This window comes from Marmota flaviventris, chromosome 19 (genome assembly GCF_047511675.1).
Source record: "Marmota flaviventris isolate mMarFla1 chromosome 19, mMarFla1.hap1, whole genome shotgun sequence".
NCBI lineage: Eukaryota > Metazoa > Chordata > Mammalia > Rodentia > Sciuridae > Marmota > Marmota flaviventris.
In genome coordinates, this window is record NC_092516.1 from 10,729,824 (window position 1) to 10,745,796 (window position 15,973).

At 51.9% G+C, this 15,973-nt stretch overlaps 1 long non-coding RNA gene and 1 other non-coding gene across 2 annotated transcripts in view; one reads left to right on the forward strand and one right to left on the reverse strand.

Annotated features, from left to right (window-relative positions):
* The window catches only part of LOC117794823 (uncharacterized), a 44,654-nt gene extending 42,261 nt beyond the window's left edge, over positions 1 to 2,393 (reverse strand). Inside the window, exon 1 of the long non-coding RNA XR_004618695.2 lies at positions 2,130 to 2,393. This is a non-coding gene — a long non-coding RNA (uncharacterized lncRNA). The remainder of the gene's footprint in view (positions 1 to 2,129) is intronic.
* A 1,956-nt stretch (positions 2,394 to 4,349) lies between these two features.
* Positions 4,350 to 4,421, forward strand: Trnat-cgu (transfer RNA threonine (anticodon CGU)). The gene has a single exon. It is a non-coding gene; the product is annotated as a tRNA-Thr (tRNA).
* The last annotated feature ends 11,552 nt before the right edge of the window (positions 4,422 to 15,973 follow it).

Genomic DNA, 15,973 nt, shown 5'->3' on the forward strand with positions numbered 1-15,973 from the left:
AGGCAGCGGAATTTAACAAAGGTGCCCAGGCCATTCAGTGGGAGAGGACAGTCATTTCAACAAATGGTGCCGGAGCTAGTAGACATGCAGATGGAGGAAAAAAAATACCCGACCGTTAGTCTTACCTCCACACACACAAAGATCAACTCAGAATGGATCATAGATCTAAGGGTAAAACATTCAACGAGAAAAATTCTAGAGGAAAACTTGGAAGAAAAGCTTTGCAACCTTGATGAACCAGCACCAAGCAAGGGGCAAAAAAGAAAACAAAGGAAAAAAAAGATCCAGGGATGTAACTCAGTGGTAGAGGGCTTGCCTAGCATGCAGGAGGTCCCGGGTTTGACCTCTAGCACTATTAATACATAAATAGGAATTTGTCAAAACTTAAATTCCCTGTGCTTCAAAAGACACCATTAAGAAAATGAAAAATCAAAAAAAAAAAAAAAAAGCCAGGTACAGCAGCGCACACCTACAATCCTAGTGGCTCAGGAGGCTGAGGCAGGAGGATCATGAGTTCAAAGCCAGCCTCAGCAAGGCCCTAAACAACTCAGTGAGACCCTGTCTCTAAATAAAATGTTAAACTACCAGACTGGGGGAAAATATTCATAATATATAATACCTGAAAAACCTGTATTCCCAGTGTAAAAAAAAAAACACTCATAATTCAATAATGAGTGACAAACTATAAACATGGGCAAAAGAAGCGAGTGGAAACAGCACAAAAGACAGAACAAATGACCGACAAGCACCTGAAAAGGTGCTTAACATTAGTCACCAGGAAAAGGCAGAGGCAGCCAAGGACACCTCATGCCCTCCAGCACGGCTAAAATTGGAAAAGGCAGGATGTGCAGGATGGGAGGTGCCTGGACCCCCTGTGTTTCTGGTAGGACGTTAAACAGTGCGACACCGCCCAGCCCCAGGTCGCCCACTCTCCCTGCCCTACACCACTCAACTCACGAGTGCCTACCAGCCGGCCCTAAATCTAGGAATTTATCAGAAGAGCAACGAAAAGAAGCCTGTGCTCTCCGGCCTCCTCACAGCTGTGTCTGAGAGCTAAACTGTCACTCACAAGGCAGTCCCTGCCTCCAGGGGCTGGGATTCTGTGAGTGGCTCACTTTAAATTAAGCCTTAATTTAGTGTATTAGTTAAAAGCCTGAGGAGTCCCCGACACACACACACACTTCCATGAGCAAAAACTTCAATACTTGAAACCATCTTCAGAGGTTCTGTAAGCCAGGTCACAAACCAGCAGCACTACTATTCCTGGGGAGGTTAGATAGGCAGAACCCGGGGCCCCACCCAGACCCACCCAGACCCACCCAATCAATCCATCTGTGTTCACTGAGATCTGTGGGGCACCGCACCATCAGTGGGAATCTCCAGCAGACTCCGAGCTGGACCAAGATGTGACTGAGAAAACACAGGTGCCCCCACGTAGACTGGGGTGGCCCCTGTTGCTCCTCCTCGCTCTGTGGAGGGCACAGCACAGGCCCAGGGAGCCAGGATAGAGGCTCTGGCTGACCACAGGCTGTCCCTGAGAGGGGTACCCTGGAGACACTTGGTTGAAAACGAGTTTTCAAGCAAACCTGACTTGGCCAAACCGCTTTAGATGGATATTGCATCTCACTGGGATTTGGGTGAATCACAAACCATCAGGAGGGAAGGGAGGGAGGAAGGGGAAAGGGCTTGGAGGGATTGTGGACCTTCAGGAGGTCCTTTCCAAACCCGATGGGGTTGGGGGTGTAGCTCGGTAAGAGCTCGTTCCTCTAGCCCCTAGCCCTGCGTCTGATCCCGAGTAGCACTCAAATTCCTATTTTGGAGACAGGCACAGGAAAATACATGCAAGAAAGAGCGGGGGAAAGGTTAAAAGCTATGTGTATGTATTTTAAGAAAAAATAGTACCTACCTTTTAACACAAAGGAAAGGTAGGTGCTCATAAATTATTCATATTGAGGCAACTCAATTATACAGATCAAACAGATCAAAGGTATTCCGTCCTGTCACCTGGCTTTGCCACCAGATCAATTTTGACACTTTCTCTCTTAAAACACCACTTACTTCAGCTACCCTGATTCCCACCCCAGCACATGAGATGAGGGCACTTTTATTTGCGTGCCCTCACAACTCACCCACAGCACCGGCCAGCATCGAAGTTCACCACTGAACCAGGTAGAGGGTGCCAGCCAACGAGGGACCCCGGACTGCTTGGAAGAGAGTCCCACAGGTTGAGTCCTTCGGCCATATTTATTGAGAATCTCCCTCTCGAAGGCACCACTCTGGGATGAGGGCGTGGGACACGAGGACCCACCGTCCAGGTGTCCATGATCTGCAGCCTCTCAGGGCTTCTTTACACCCTCCACCTGGCACCCGTGTTCTGCAGTTTAGGGCTTGTAGAAGGCCAGATACCTTGCTGGACCTATGGGTATCTAAGGCGTCCTGCCTGCCCCGGAGACGCACACGCCCTTTCACGTGCCTGATGTCCCTGATCTCTCACCTCCCTCCATCTCAGAAGACAAAGTTGAAAAAATTACCTCTTAAAATCTGACTTTCTCCTCCAGTTAGTTCTAGGCTCAGCTGCCCTGTGATTTTCCCCTCATTTGCTAATTTCTTTCCACTTTTTATAAGTCCCTGCGGCTTCTGTACAATGATTCCAACAAACCAACAACAAACAACAACAGAGGAGGAGAACAATGAAGCCAACGTTTGTCACGGACTCCTCAGCAGTTCACTTGTGTTTTAATCCTAAAAATTTTCTCCAATTTATTTATTTTAGAGTTGCTGGAACTTGAACCTGGGCCTGGGGCATGTTAGACAAGGGCTCTACCCCTGAGATACCCTCCCAGGCCCTTTTCAGTTTGCTTTTATGACAAGGTTTCCCTAAATTGCTGAGCCTGGCATCAAACTTAAGATCTTCTTGCCTCAGCCTCCCAAGCAGCTGAGATTACAGGTGTGGATCATCATGTTGGTTTCTTTCTTTCTTTCTTTTTTTTTTTTCTTTTAATTAAGGAGCTGCTTGGGGGATTTGCACTTGGATCTTAAACACTCCAGGTGCAAGTTCTCAGGGCTGCAGTCCCCATGTCTGGAGGGAAAATACCTGTGCCTTTTCTCTCCACCTGCCCAAACACTGATCCTTAAAGCCACTTGGGAACACAGTTTCTTAGTTATTTTGAAGTTTCCTCTTTGCCTCTGTACCTGCATGTTGAGCTGGGGACATTCTTAATATATATATTCTTAATATATGTCTCTATGAATCATATGGTGTCGCTGGTACCAGCAAGCAGAGACACATGTAGTAGAATGTTCTTGCAGAAAAAAAAAAAAAAAGTCATAGGCAACCCAACGTCTAGCTCCCAGAAACGGATTAAATCCCTTGTGGTGCAAACACTCAGCCGAAAGCCATGCGGCTATTAAAGAGGATAAGGTAACCCACTCATGCATAATGATCACATGAATCTTAGTACATGTTTCAGGGTGTATAATTTACTATATGCGTCGATCTTATGCAACACGTTGAGTAATAAAACTCGTGTTTATTAAATTACACGTGCTTGTATTAATCGTGATTTTACCGTATTACACAATAGTCATTAGATTAGCACAGCGCACATTAACACACGAAAAAATCAAAGTGCAGAGGACGGGGAAGTCGACCGGGATAAGAATAGGAGGAGGCGTTTAATCTGTGAACAGGAATGGGGAGAGCGCTGGGGCTCAGGCCGTGCACAGCAGCAGCACCCAGGGGCGGGGCTGCACCCAGAATTTTGCATTCATCCCGTCGGGTTGGACCCGAGGAGCGGCATGTTAAGGAGACCCTAGGTGCTGCTGCTGGTCCCGGGACTAGGGACACACCGAAAGCCAACAGGGCAGTCTGCGGGAAGGAGTGTGGGGGGTTATTTTATTAAATGTCCGTACTGCTCCCAACCAGCAGCAAGGCGACACGGTCAGCCCCGGGGTCGGGCTGATCCTGACAAGGGCCATCACTCCTCCGCTTCCGGGGGCCATCTACCTGCCACTAGCTGCCATCTAGCTCCCGAGACCAGCCGCGCAAGGTCGCTTGAACTCCGGCGGAACCGGGATTCGAACCCTGAACTCCGAGACCCAACAGGCTCCCTACTTGCTTGGTCTTTCAGATACGCGTCTTGGGCAGCCAGCGGGGACTCCGGGGACGCCGCCCTAGCGAAGCCCGGGACACCCACTCGCTTTGGGGGCGGGGAGCCGCCGGCGCGCGCCCGCGAGGCCCCGCCCGGCTGGGCCGAGGGGCGGGGCCGCGCTCGCGCCGCGCTCGTGCCCGCGGGCTGGTCGCGGGAGCGGCGCCAGGATAAGGTTCGCGGGGCCGCCATTCTAACGCAGGCGCGGTGGCCAAGTGGTAAGGCGTCGGTCTCGTAAACCGAAGATCACGGGTTCGAACCCCGTCCGTGCCTGCCGAGATCCTTTATCTGGGGGGGAGAATTTTTAGGCGGAAATGAGCTCTCAAAAGGGTTCCTTCAGGGCCTCCACGCCCCCGATTCCGCACTTAATCCTTTCCCTGAAATCCTTAAGGGTGCGATCGTTTTTCTTTAACTGGCCTTAATCGCTTCTCCCTCTCTTGCAGAAGGTGGAGGGCCGCTTGGTCCAGCTTGGGCAGCGAACTTGGCAAACGGCCCCTACTGACGTCAACCTCTGGGAGAAGGTGCAGAGCTCCAGTGGCCGGGGTCACCTGTAGATCCTGGCCCCGGCGAAGGCCCAGCAGACCCACCTAGCTGGTGGCACTTAGCTGGCTTACGGGCCACTTCACATTTTTCTGAACATTAAAATCCAATTTTATCCACCCCAATGAGAGGACTGCGGTTGCCTGACATGGAGCCCACACCCAGAGTCAGCTGGTGTCTGTCTGGCTGCTATTTTTAAAAGGAAATCCACTGTAGGCATTGCATTCGGGAGGGCGGGAGCCCTGCCCAGACTTGAAGAAATTCTGACTTGAGAAAAGAAACCTCTTGCTCAGAGCCTCCATTGGCCCCTCCGTAAAACGGGTGTATGAGCCTGTAGCAAGCTTGTTTTAACACAGACGGCAGGCTAGCACCCCCAGATCTTCTGCATTCACTGGCTGGGGTCGGGGACTGGTCATTTGCATTTCTAACAGGTTCTGGAATGGTGCTAAAGTTGCTAAATTCCCAGGCCACACTTTGAGAATTATTCCTCTGCCAAGAGCCACATTCTAAAGCCACATCCTCAACCCAGGAAGGAGCATATGTGTATGTTCATATATAAATATGCAAGTTAATGCACACAAAAATAGTGAGCAGCTTCTCACATTTCAACCTGGGGGTCACTTTAAAATGCAGGTTCTGGCCAAACACGTTTATAGTCCCAGCCACTCTGAAGGCTGAGGCAGGAGGATCGCCAGCCTGGGCAACTTATCAAGACAAATTTTAAAATAAAAAGGGCTGGGGATGTAGCTCAGTGATAAAGGACGCCTGGGTTCAATGCTCAGTAGTGCGAGCGAGAGCGCGCGGCGCGCACACACAAGCAGGTTCTGACTTTGTAGTTCTGGGAGGAGGGGTGCCTGAGATGCTGCATTGTAAGTGCGCTGGCTGCAGCCAGGGGATGGAGAGAAGGAGATAAACCAAAATAACTGTTGTTGCCTTATGGTGAAGACGTAGAATAGGGAAGCTGTTGGAAGGATTCCTTCCCTTCTTACCCTGGACAATGTTTGGATTTTCTTCAAGACAACGGTTTTACATGGGTAATTTGTCACCTACAAATCCTCCCTATCAAAGAAACAGAAGGAGGAGGAGGAGGAGGAGGAGGAGGAGGAGGAGGAGGAGGAGGAGGAGGAGGAGGAAGTTGTCATTGTTGGGTATGGTGGCGCACACTGCAGGAGGATCTCAAGTTCAAGGCCAGCAGTAACTTAGTGAGGCCCTAAAGTAATGTAGCAAGACCCTGTCTCAAAATTTAAAAATAAAATTAAAAGGGCTGGGGATGTGACTCAGTGGTTAAGCACCCCTGCACCCCTCTATTCAATACCTAGTGCAAAAAAAAAGAAAGAAAACACACACACACACACACACACACAGCCTATCAGATGGAACACAGGCAAATTAGAACAATCCAGAGTTAAGATAGGCAAATGATTGCTCTCTCCACTGGTGCATCCATTCTTCTTCTTCTTCTTCTTCTTCTTCTTCTTCTTCTTCTTCTTCCTCTTCCTCTTCCTCTTCCTCTTCCTCCTCCTCCTCCTCCTTCTTCTTTTTTTGAAAAGAGCCACAAAAGAGCATTTATATTCTTTATGTTCTCCGCCATTAAGAATGTCCCCCAAATGGCTCAGCAGTAGAGCACCCCCACACACATGTGAGGCCCTGGATTCGATCCTCAGCACCACATAAAAATAAATAAATAAAATAAAGGTATTATGTCCAACTACAACTAAAAAAATCATTAAAAAGAAAAGATTGTCCCCTAAGATTCCTCCCCATTAAAAAAGTAAAAATACCTCTGCTCTGGGCAGGTGGGCCAGTATCTACAAAGCATGGTGCTGTTGCCCTGATTTCCACTCCACCCCTCCCTTCTCACACCCCTGCTTCTCTGTCTTGGGTGAAGAATGTTTTTTAGCAAAAGGCAATTTTTATCATGTACCCTGGACACCACACATGCAAAGACAAAAATTACATGAAGTAACTAAGGGCATAAATTCACATATGGAGAAGTGCTTGCTGTTTTGTTTGTTTTTCATTTTTAAACCTGGAAGTAATGCACAAATCCCAAAGCTGTCACCTCTGGTGGACATCTGGGGATGCCATGGAGCTGTAAAACCAGTTTGGCAGGCGCCACAGAATCAGACACTCGCGAGCAAAATCCTGAATTCAAGTTCCGTTTACACTTCGATGAATAAAGCTGATCATGTGATGGAATAGGCAAGATGTGTTGTGTTTATTTAAACCACTTGTGCTCATGAATATATAAAGTCATGTTTGGATTTCTATAACTTTTGTATGAATCTCATGTCTGAAGGTCACTTTGGAGTCAGCTGCCTTTGTTCTTTGAAGAATCACTCCCCAGGTCTCTTATTTATTTATTATTTGTTTAGTTAGTTAGTTGTAGATGGACACAATACCTTTTGTTTTTATGTGATGCTAAGGATTGAACCCAGTGCCTCCCATGTGCCAGTGAGCAGCACCCCCAGCTCCCCCCACCCCAGATCTCTTTTAGATAGGTAAGGGGAAGGTAAGAAGGCCTCTGGTGCTGGGGTGGGGCAGGGAAGAGAGGCAGGAGAGACAGAACCTGAAGAGAACCAGCCATGGTGAGAAGGTAGATGTGCATTAGAGCCGGTGGCTAACTGGGAGAGAAGTGCTTCCGACCTCCCTCCCTGTTATCCAAGGTCAATCATTGGCAGGCATCAACTTGAGTTTTGCTGAGACAGATCACCAGGCTGCGGCCTGAGAAACAATTCCTTTGGTGTCTGAGGCCGAGGAAGCCTAGGTTCCCACTAGCACCCCAGAGTCAGCAAGGAAGCACCACTTTGCCAGCAGAGGCTATGCTACAGCCACTTCAACAGCGACACCTAGTGGCAGCATGAAGCAAGAGCAGAGCCAGACGGCTTCAGTGGGGCCACACCTCTTGGAGCAATCTCTACTGGGCTGGGGTTGTGGCTCAGTGGCAGAGCACTTGCTAGCATGTATGAGGCACTGGGTTTGATGCTTAGCACCACATAAAAATAAACAAATAAAATAAAGGCATTCTGTCCATCTACAACTACAAAATAAATTTTTTAAAAAAGAGAGGCCACGTGTCATGTTCCATGGCATGGAATGTCATCTTAAAAAAAAAAAAAAAAAAGAAAAGAAAAAAGAATCTCCTACTGGCCACCTAATCTCTTTGTACCTTAATTTCTCTCACTGTAAAATCAGAATGACACACACTCACTGGCTTTCTCTGTCGTGGACTTCTAATGACAATCCTACGTTTCTATCCACCAGCCAGGATGGTTTGGTAAAGAGCCATTCGTGGCCCTGCGGGTAGACTTGGAAAGAGTGACTGATTCATTGACCTGAAGGGGTGACCATGAATGCAGATGAGTAAGAGAAATTGATATTTTGGATCTTGCCTTTTAAAGATGAATTAAGGAAGTCAGGTACAGTGGTGCTCGCCTGTAATCCCAGTGACTTAGGAGACCAAGGCAGGAGGGTTGCAAGTTTGAGGTCAGCCTTAGCAATTGAGCGTGACCCTAAGCACTCAGCAAGACTCTGTCTCAAAATAAAAAATCAAAAGAGCTGTGGATGTAATTCAGTGGTAAAGCACCCAGGGTTCAGTCCCCAATACTAAAACAAATAAATAAAGATGCATTAAGGGGCTGAGATGTATAGTTCAGTGGTAGAGCGCTTGCCTAGTATTCAAGTGGCTCTGGGTTCCTCCCCAGCACCCCCCAAAAGGAATAAAATATGATGATATGCATTAAAAGTCCACATATTTAATGTACACAATTGGGTGACCTTGGACATGTGCATACTCCCTTGATACCATCACCACAAACAAGGTAATGAACATATCCATCACCTCCGAGAGTTTCCCTGAGTCCCTGTGAACATATTTATTCATTTATTTTGGTGTGATGAAAGTACTTAACATGAAATAATTTCTCTTAATGAATTTTTAACTGTACACTATCATGCATGGATTCTTAGGCACTATGTTGGTAACAGATTTCAGAATATATTGCTCTTAGGGAACTGTGACTTGAGGTCCCGTTTTGGCTGGGGATGTAGTTCAGGAGTTGAGTGCTTGACTAGCATGCGTGAGGCCCTCGATCCACCCTAGTACCGCAAAACAAAAAACAAAACCACATCTATCAAGAGATATACCTGTATGTGCCTGCATTGGTTTTGAGTTCTTAGGCTCTAAAGAAATTCCAGTTCCATGCCAAGGAAGCCCCGTGCAGCAGGCTATCGATAATGAAGACCTACATGTGGCGAGAGGAAGAAAGAATTGCAGGGGAAAATCACTACTTTTTTCCTAGTATCATGGCCAAGAGAAGCACTGTGATTTTTTTTTAATTATTATTTACAACCTTTGCAGTACAAATTTATAAAGTTAACCACAGGAGCAGGGTGAGGGGAGAAGAAGAAATGTAAAGAATCAACAGTTGTGAGACCTCTGGAGAGCAGGGTTGTTCACTCAGAGAAGGCGCTTGCATGGAGACGATGCCAAGTCCCCAGTGACAAAGCTCGATCTTGCTCCATAGTGACCCTCTGCAAGAAGAGGCCTCCAGTCCACACTACCTTGGCAGCCACCCCCCCATCTGGTGTAACATCATGTGCTTAAAAAACTATATTAAAGAATAAAAAAAAAATGGGATACTTATTAAGGGAGCAAGTGGTTTGTATACGTTCATGAGCCGAGAACCACATTTCAAAACCAGAACCATATTTCAGGCACGAGTAGCACTTAAAAGAAAATACTGTGGCAGGCCTCTGGAAGCAGCTTCTGTTTTGCTGAGCAAATTGCCAGACTGGGGCACAAGAGACCCTTCCCATGATTCCATGTTCCCTTTTGCCTCTGGCCTTCTGGGAATCATGCCCCAACCCGCTTTCCTTGGACTGTGATATGAGCAAGAAATAAACTTGCACTGTGTTAAGCCAACTAAAGATGGGGGGCTAGCTGTTACAGCAGCAGCCACTGTTCTGCTCCACCTGACCATTGTCCTCTAGGAAGCTGGCCCTCTGCTGCCAAATCTTTAGATCATCTAATGTTTTTTTTTAAGCCAGAAGTTTGGATTTTAAAAAAAATATATATATATATATGGAATTTCCTGATTTAAAAATATTGGCCACTGAATCAAATTTATTATTATTATTATTTTAAATGCTCTGCAGGCCAAATTAAACACATCTGTGGGCTCAATTTGGCCCTGTGCTCTGCCCATTGCAACCTCTGGGCAAAACGCTCCAAATCCACCAGCGTTTATTTTGACGCTGGCGTTGGTCTGAGAGTCAGTGGTGTGGTCACCGTCCCGTGGGTTCCAGGGAAGCCATCCACGCCCATAGGGAAGTTGACTTTTTTTCGCTTCCACTTGGGCCAGACTTCCTGGTATTCTAGTTTCTCCACACACTTCGACCACTCTGCTGAAACTCTTGAGAAGTCCATTCTGAGTCTCTGGGTGACCAGGGACAGGCCAGTCAGGCCACTCGAGTGCCTCATCCACTTTGACTTCCCTGGACTAGGGGGCGGGATGAAGTGGATGCCAGGGATCAGCCACCACGTTTTAAAGAGAGGAGGGAGAAGTCTTTGCAATTGTAAAACTATCCATAGCATAAAATGATCATCATCGCATATAGTTGCTGATGACAATTGCCACAATTTAGTATGTAAATTGTGTACTACAATTTAGTACATTTAGTATGCGCCAGACCTATACAAGCACTCCTTGGGTCTCACGCAGAGTCATCCTTTTAACTTCCCCCTGGTTGTCACTAAGGGAACTGAAACTCAGGAGGGCCGTTGGATTTGTCCCACTCATGGAGGGATTTCCAGCTTCTCCCCTCCTGGCAAAGCCAGGCTCTTTACCGGCGACTTCTATGCCTGGGTCCTTACCCCTTAGCAGGTAAGGACTTCTGTCCCAGCCCACCAGGAACCAGGGGCCCTCGAGTCTCACCAAACAGTAGCGCGTCTTTCTGTCACTCTGGGCCTGGAGTTCTCCTGGGAACCTTGGGACCCACAAAGGGGAAGTCACCATGACCCAGAGCCCAGTCTCTCTCCCAGGGCCTCCTGCCACTTTGCTCCTTTTCCGACAGTCTGCCCTGAGCCCTGCCGGGGGCTTCACAGGGTACAGACGGGTACAGACAGCGAGAGAACCCATGGCCACCACGCCCCCGGGGGCTCACAGACAAATGGCAAAGGGTTACTAAATACACAAAGAAAGGGACAGAAGCACCAGGTGAGCAGAGAGGACTCGCCCAAGCAAAGCCTGTGGCTGAGTTTGGAGGGTGAGGAAGAGCTGTCTGGGGGGTGGGGGGGGTGGGGGAGGCGGACAGAGGTTTCCCAGGAGGATCTGAGCATCAGAGGCGTGGGGGAGTCTCATCAGAGATGTGGAAGCCCAGAGCGGGCTTTACCCAAGTCACTTCCTCTCTCTGCCAAGGGGGAGCAACCCCACCTGCCTCTCCACCTCTGGAAGCTGCCATGATACACCACCGAGTGTCCCGCAAGGAATGCAAGAGTGGACAGCCTTGGGCCAGAGGCCCCCCTGGAAGCGCTGCACACTGGGCTGAGACCCGGGAGCCAGGGAGCCAGCAGCATTCACAGGACCCCCCTAGCCTTCCTAGCAACTTCCTGTCAGAGGACCTAGGGCAAGTGACTTCACCACCAGGATGTCAGTTTCCTCATCTGTCAACGGGGCATAGAGAACAGTTCCTGCTTCATGGGGTTGATCTGATGATGGAGGGTTCTTAAGGGTATGGAAGGACGAGCACACCGCAGGCTCCATCAGAGATCATTTGTATCATAGGGTCTGTCCCAACCAAGTAGGGCAGTGGCATCCACGGCCCCAACTTGCCCTGAGTGTTTTTGTTTTTTTGTTTTTTTTATACCAGGGATTGAACCCAAGGGCGCTTTCCCAGTGAGCTATATCCCCAGTCCTTTTTATTTTTATTTGGAGACAGGGTCTTGCTAAGCTACCTAGGGCCTCCTAAGGTGCTGAGGCTGACTTTGAACTTGTGATCCTCCTGCCTCTGCCTCCCACCTTGCAGGGATTACAGGCCTGTGCCACTGTGCCTGGCCTGCTCTGATTTTTTTTTTTTTTAACCTCACAAAGAAATGCAAGACTGAAGTCTCTGCCCACCTGTCATCACAGACTCTGAGGACCTGAGACACAGAGTCTTTTTCCTTTGCTGCCCTTGACCTGGATTTCTGTCGCCCTTGTATGTAGTGGTGGGGGTGGGGGGGACACAAGCATCACGGAGCAGGTGGGCAAGGCACAGTGAAAGGCCCTCCATTGCTCCTGCAGAGGGCCCGAGGCTGGGGCAGGGCGGGGCACCCCTGGCTCTCAGAGCACTTCAGACCTGGTCAAGTGAAAGCCACTTGCCTAAGACCTTGTGTACAGAAGGATTTTTTAGATTAGAGTCTTCACATTATCTCCCAAAGAGATCACAAGATGGTTACAGCCTCCTGAAGGGGTCAAGGGAGGCAGGGGGCCATCACATCAAGCCTGCACAAACTCTGTCCCAAGATCCCAATGGAGGTACATAAGGGTCCGTTTTCTATGCATCTTGTCCATCCTGAATCTCATGTACCTGCATTACAAACCACTCTCTGCCTGTTTTTTACAGGTTTACATTTGTTCAATGTAAATGTGATTTTTGTATGCTTGCTTTGGACGTTTTTAAATTTGCTTTTGTATTGTGGGAGTCTTGGAATACTGGGCTCTTTCCTGACCCCTCCCCCAAGCCACAGAGAGGTGGCATGAGTCTTTCTGTAGGCCAAGAGCCGGAGTCCAGGGCTTTCCCGAGGCTCAGGCCAAGTTCTCTGGGGCTCCTGCTCCCTGGTGTGGCCTCTCCACCATTCTGGCTGGGGCCTTAGCATCACCCTCCGGCCAGGAACCTGGGTACAAGTGGGGCTTCTTTCTGGGAGAAGGCAGCATGGGCCTCTGGGGCTTCAAGCCAAAGAGCTTTTGTTTTGAGGAGTCTATGGTACTTCCAGCGCCTAACAATTGCAGGCCAGTCGTCAGCCTGAGTCATGGGCCACCAAGGCAGGCCTGGCCAGGGTCAGCCTTCAGCCGGGCCTGACCCACAGGGCCCTGCGTGGACTGCAATCTGATTTTCCCTCCAGCAGCATCCAACCAACCCCAGGGTCTGGGCTGGACTGGGGATGGTGAAATTCCAGAATCCTGTGGCTCAGCGTACAGATGTGGGAGTGCTAGGAGGCCAGCACCATGCAGGACCCTGACCTAGCACGACCACAGCAAGAAGGAGCTACTTCAGCTGCCCAAGGGGCCTCTGCACTTGCCTTACCTGTTGCCCGGACTCCACCCCCCCACTGGCCCAGTATTTTCCTTTGCTTGGTTCCTGTTTTCCCCGTTTTGAGCCCAATGTGAGCAAACATTGTTACCATGACTCTTCCAGGGCGTCATCTCATTCCATCCCCTGAGTCCTCTAAACCAGGCCTCATACTTCTACTGCCAATGAGGAAACCAAGTGCCCAGGGTCTCCCAAGGTGAGAGACAGCAGAGGGGACATAGCAACAGACCCCCCAAGAGGGGTTGGTGAGTCCATGAAGACTGCCCACAGTGGGGACGTCCCCGCCCAGCCCCCATTTCTCATGGTGCCCTGACCCAAGACAAGCAGGCTCCAGAGTGAGTATCCTGGACCACAATGACAAATACTGTTGACTCAGGTCTCTCCCCTAAGATGACAGATTCCTGTGTCAGGGTCGTGTCTTGCTTTCACCATGGTCCCAGAGTCAGCTGTGCCTAGCAGAGAGGACAAATTGTCCAATGAACAACTGATTCTCTAAGGCTTGGTCTTCTCAGAACAGTTGATATGCGTGGCACATAGTAGGTCTTCAGGAGGAGATGGGGGTGGTTATCGGTGATCTGCCCTTTGCCTTAGAGGGTCTGACCTTATCCCTCTTTTGCCAGATTCCTTCTCCAGGTTGCTATTGGATGAACAGCTCCTGGGGGGGCAGGGGACAGGAGCCACAGGGCCTGTGGATCAAAGTCCTGTGCAGGGACTGCAATGACAGGAACCCCAAAGTAGCAGAGCAGGCAGTGGTGCAGCCTGGCAGAGGGAGAGGAGGGGCGGTCTGGCTCACTCCCTCTGGAGGGGGTCTCTGGAACCTCCCCCACAGTCCTTAGAACACCAGCTGGGTTGGGTGATGTGTTTTCTGAGTGTGACACCCGTTGGCCAACAGAGGACAGCAAATACATTTTTTATGATCCTGGGAGGCTCAGTCCAGTCACGTTTTCGCGCAGAGAGGCTGGGCGGTGGAAAGGGACAAGTCATGTCTCAGTTATTTGGATCCTCTTTGGATAAGCAGCGGCTTCTGCAATGGATCTGGGGATCCCTGGGAAGGGGTGTGGGTGGGGCGGATTTCAGGCGGGGGCTGAGCTGGAGTGGCATTCCCCTCACTGCTGAAGCCAAACGTACCTTATGGGCGTAGGGTTGTAAGCGCCAGAGGTCAGATCTCTGTCAGGTGGAAAGTGGACCTTCAGGCCCCACCCCCGACCCATTCCCAGCCCACCCCTCAAAGCCAGGGGCTGTGGAAGCACTAACAAAGTGACACTGGATTGGGGAGAAGGAAACACAACTTTATTTTCTGGTCTTAAGGTGGTTTGGAATTTGGGGGAGTTCTGCGATTTCGGACGGACCTGGGGTTTCCAGAGGGCTGCAGAATCCCGGGAGGTTAGGGAATGCCGAGGAGTGGGTGGAAGAGGTGGGGGCCCGCCTGGCTTGATGCTGCTCCTGCCTCTGTTTGTACATGGGGGTTGGGGGTGCTGAAATTGGGGGAAGGGCTAAAAGCGCCTGCTGGTGCCGTCAGTGGGTGTTCCCGAAAGAAGGGGGCAGATCTGGGGGCGGGTCTGAATCTTAAGTGGTTGCGTCCCCATTTCGGGCACCCCCGCGACCCCCGCTCAGGGATCCCTCCAGTGCGTTGGGAGGAATCTTGCCCCCCCCACCCCCCAGGAGGGAAGCCTAGCCTCGGCTCCCTCTCCCAGCAATGGGGGCATTGGAAGTGGGGAGTCTCCCTTTTCCTCTGTCCCCCCAATTTGGAGAACCCCAGGCTCTGCCCCCACGGGTCGAGGCTGACGTCGCCGCCGCATTTCTAGGAATGCCCCTATCCGCAGACTATATTTGGCGAGGGTTTCTAGGAAGGCCCCCCGTCCCCGCCCCCACCTCCCCCGCCCCCCGGGCGGCGCTGGCTTCCAGGCTCTCGCCCTCTCCGGGCCGGGGAGGAGCCGCCCCGCCGCCTGGGCCGCCGCCGCCGCCTCCCCAGCGCGGCCAACCCGGCCGGCCCAGCCCCCGCCCCGGGCCGACCATAGGGCGCTGGGGGGGCGGGGAGCAGGGGCGGGGGCCGGCGGGGCGGGGGCGCGGCTTTGTGGCGGCCGCGGACCGCGGAGGCCCGGTGCAGCCCCGTCGGCTCCGCGCTCTCTGCAGAAAAGGATTCTCTGCGCCCCCTGCCCATCACTTGGATCTTGTCTGGGGAGGGGCGGCTTTTCCTTGGAAGTGCCCCCTGCCCCGCCGCGGCGAGGGATACGAGGCTGGGCTCCGATCGCCGCGGAGGCTGCGGGGCCCGCGGGGCGCACCCCGCCCCACGCACGCCTGCCCCGAGCCCTGGCAGGCGCAGCCCCGGGGGCTCCCCGCACCCGGGAGGAGGCGGCGGCGGTGAGTCTTCCCGGTTTCTCCCGCGTGGCACCCTTCCCCGAGCCCCGGCACGGGTCGCGGCAGGGTGCGGGGTGGACGCCTGGGGGTGGGGGGAGGTGGGAACCGGAGCAGGAAGGTGGCGGCGGGGGTAGCGCGCGGCTCTCCCGGGACCCGGCGCGAGACGCTTGTCTGGGCTGCGATCGCGGTCGCTGCCACCACCCCCGGCGGCGGGGCCGGGCTCCCCCACCCCAGCCCTGTCCCCAGAGGGGCGTGTTAGGCCAGGAGGTGGGACAGGGGCGAGGCGGCCCCCCACCCCCCTAATAATGCCGGGGCTTGGAAATGAGCGAGGCGGTAGAAAGCCAGCACCCCGCCCCCACCCCGGAAAGCCCGTTCGGGAAACTGACTCGCTGCGTGACCCCGATATCAATGCGGTGCCGAGAGCAGGCCGCCCGCCCGCCCGCCCGCCGCGCCCCACTCCACGTGCGCACGGGGCCGGAGTGGCACGGGCGGCGGGGGCCGCGCGCGCCTCGGGGGACCGGCCCCGGGGACTCCGGAATGCCGGGAGGACAGTCCCCAGAGAGTTACCATCTTACCCCCCCCCCCCCCCATAGAATAAAGTTAGGCGCCCCCTCCCTCTGGGAGCAGGCGGCCAT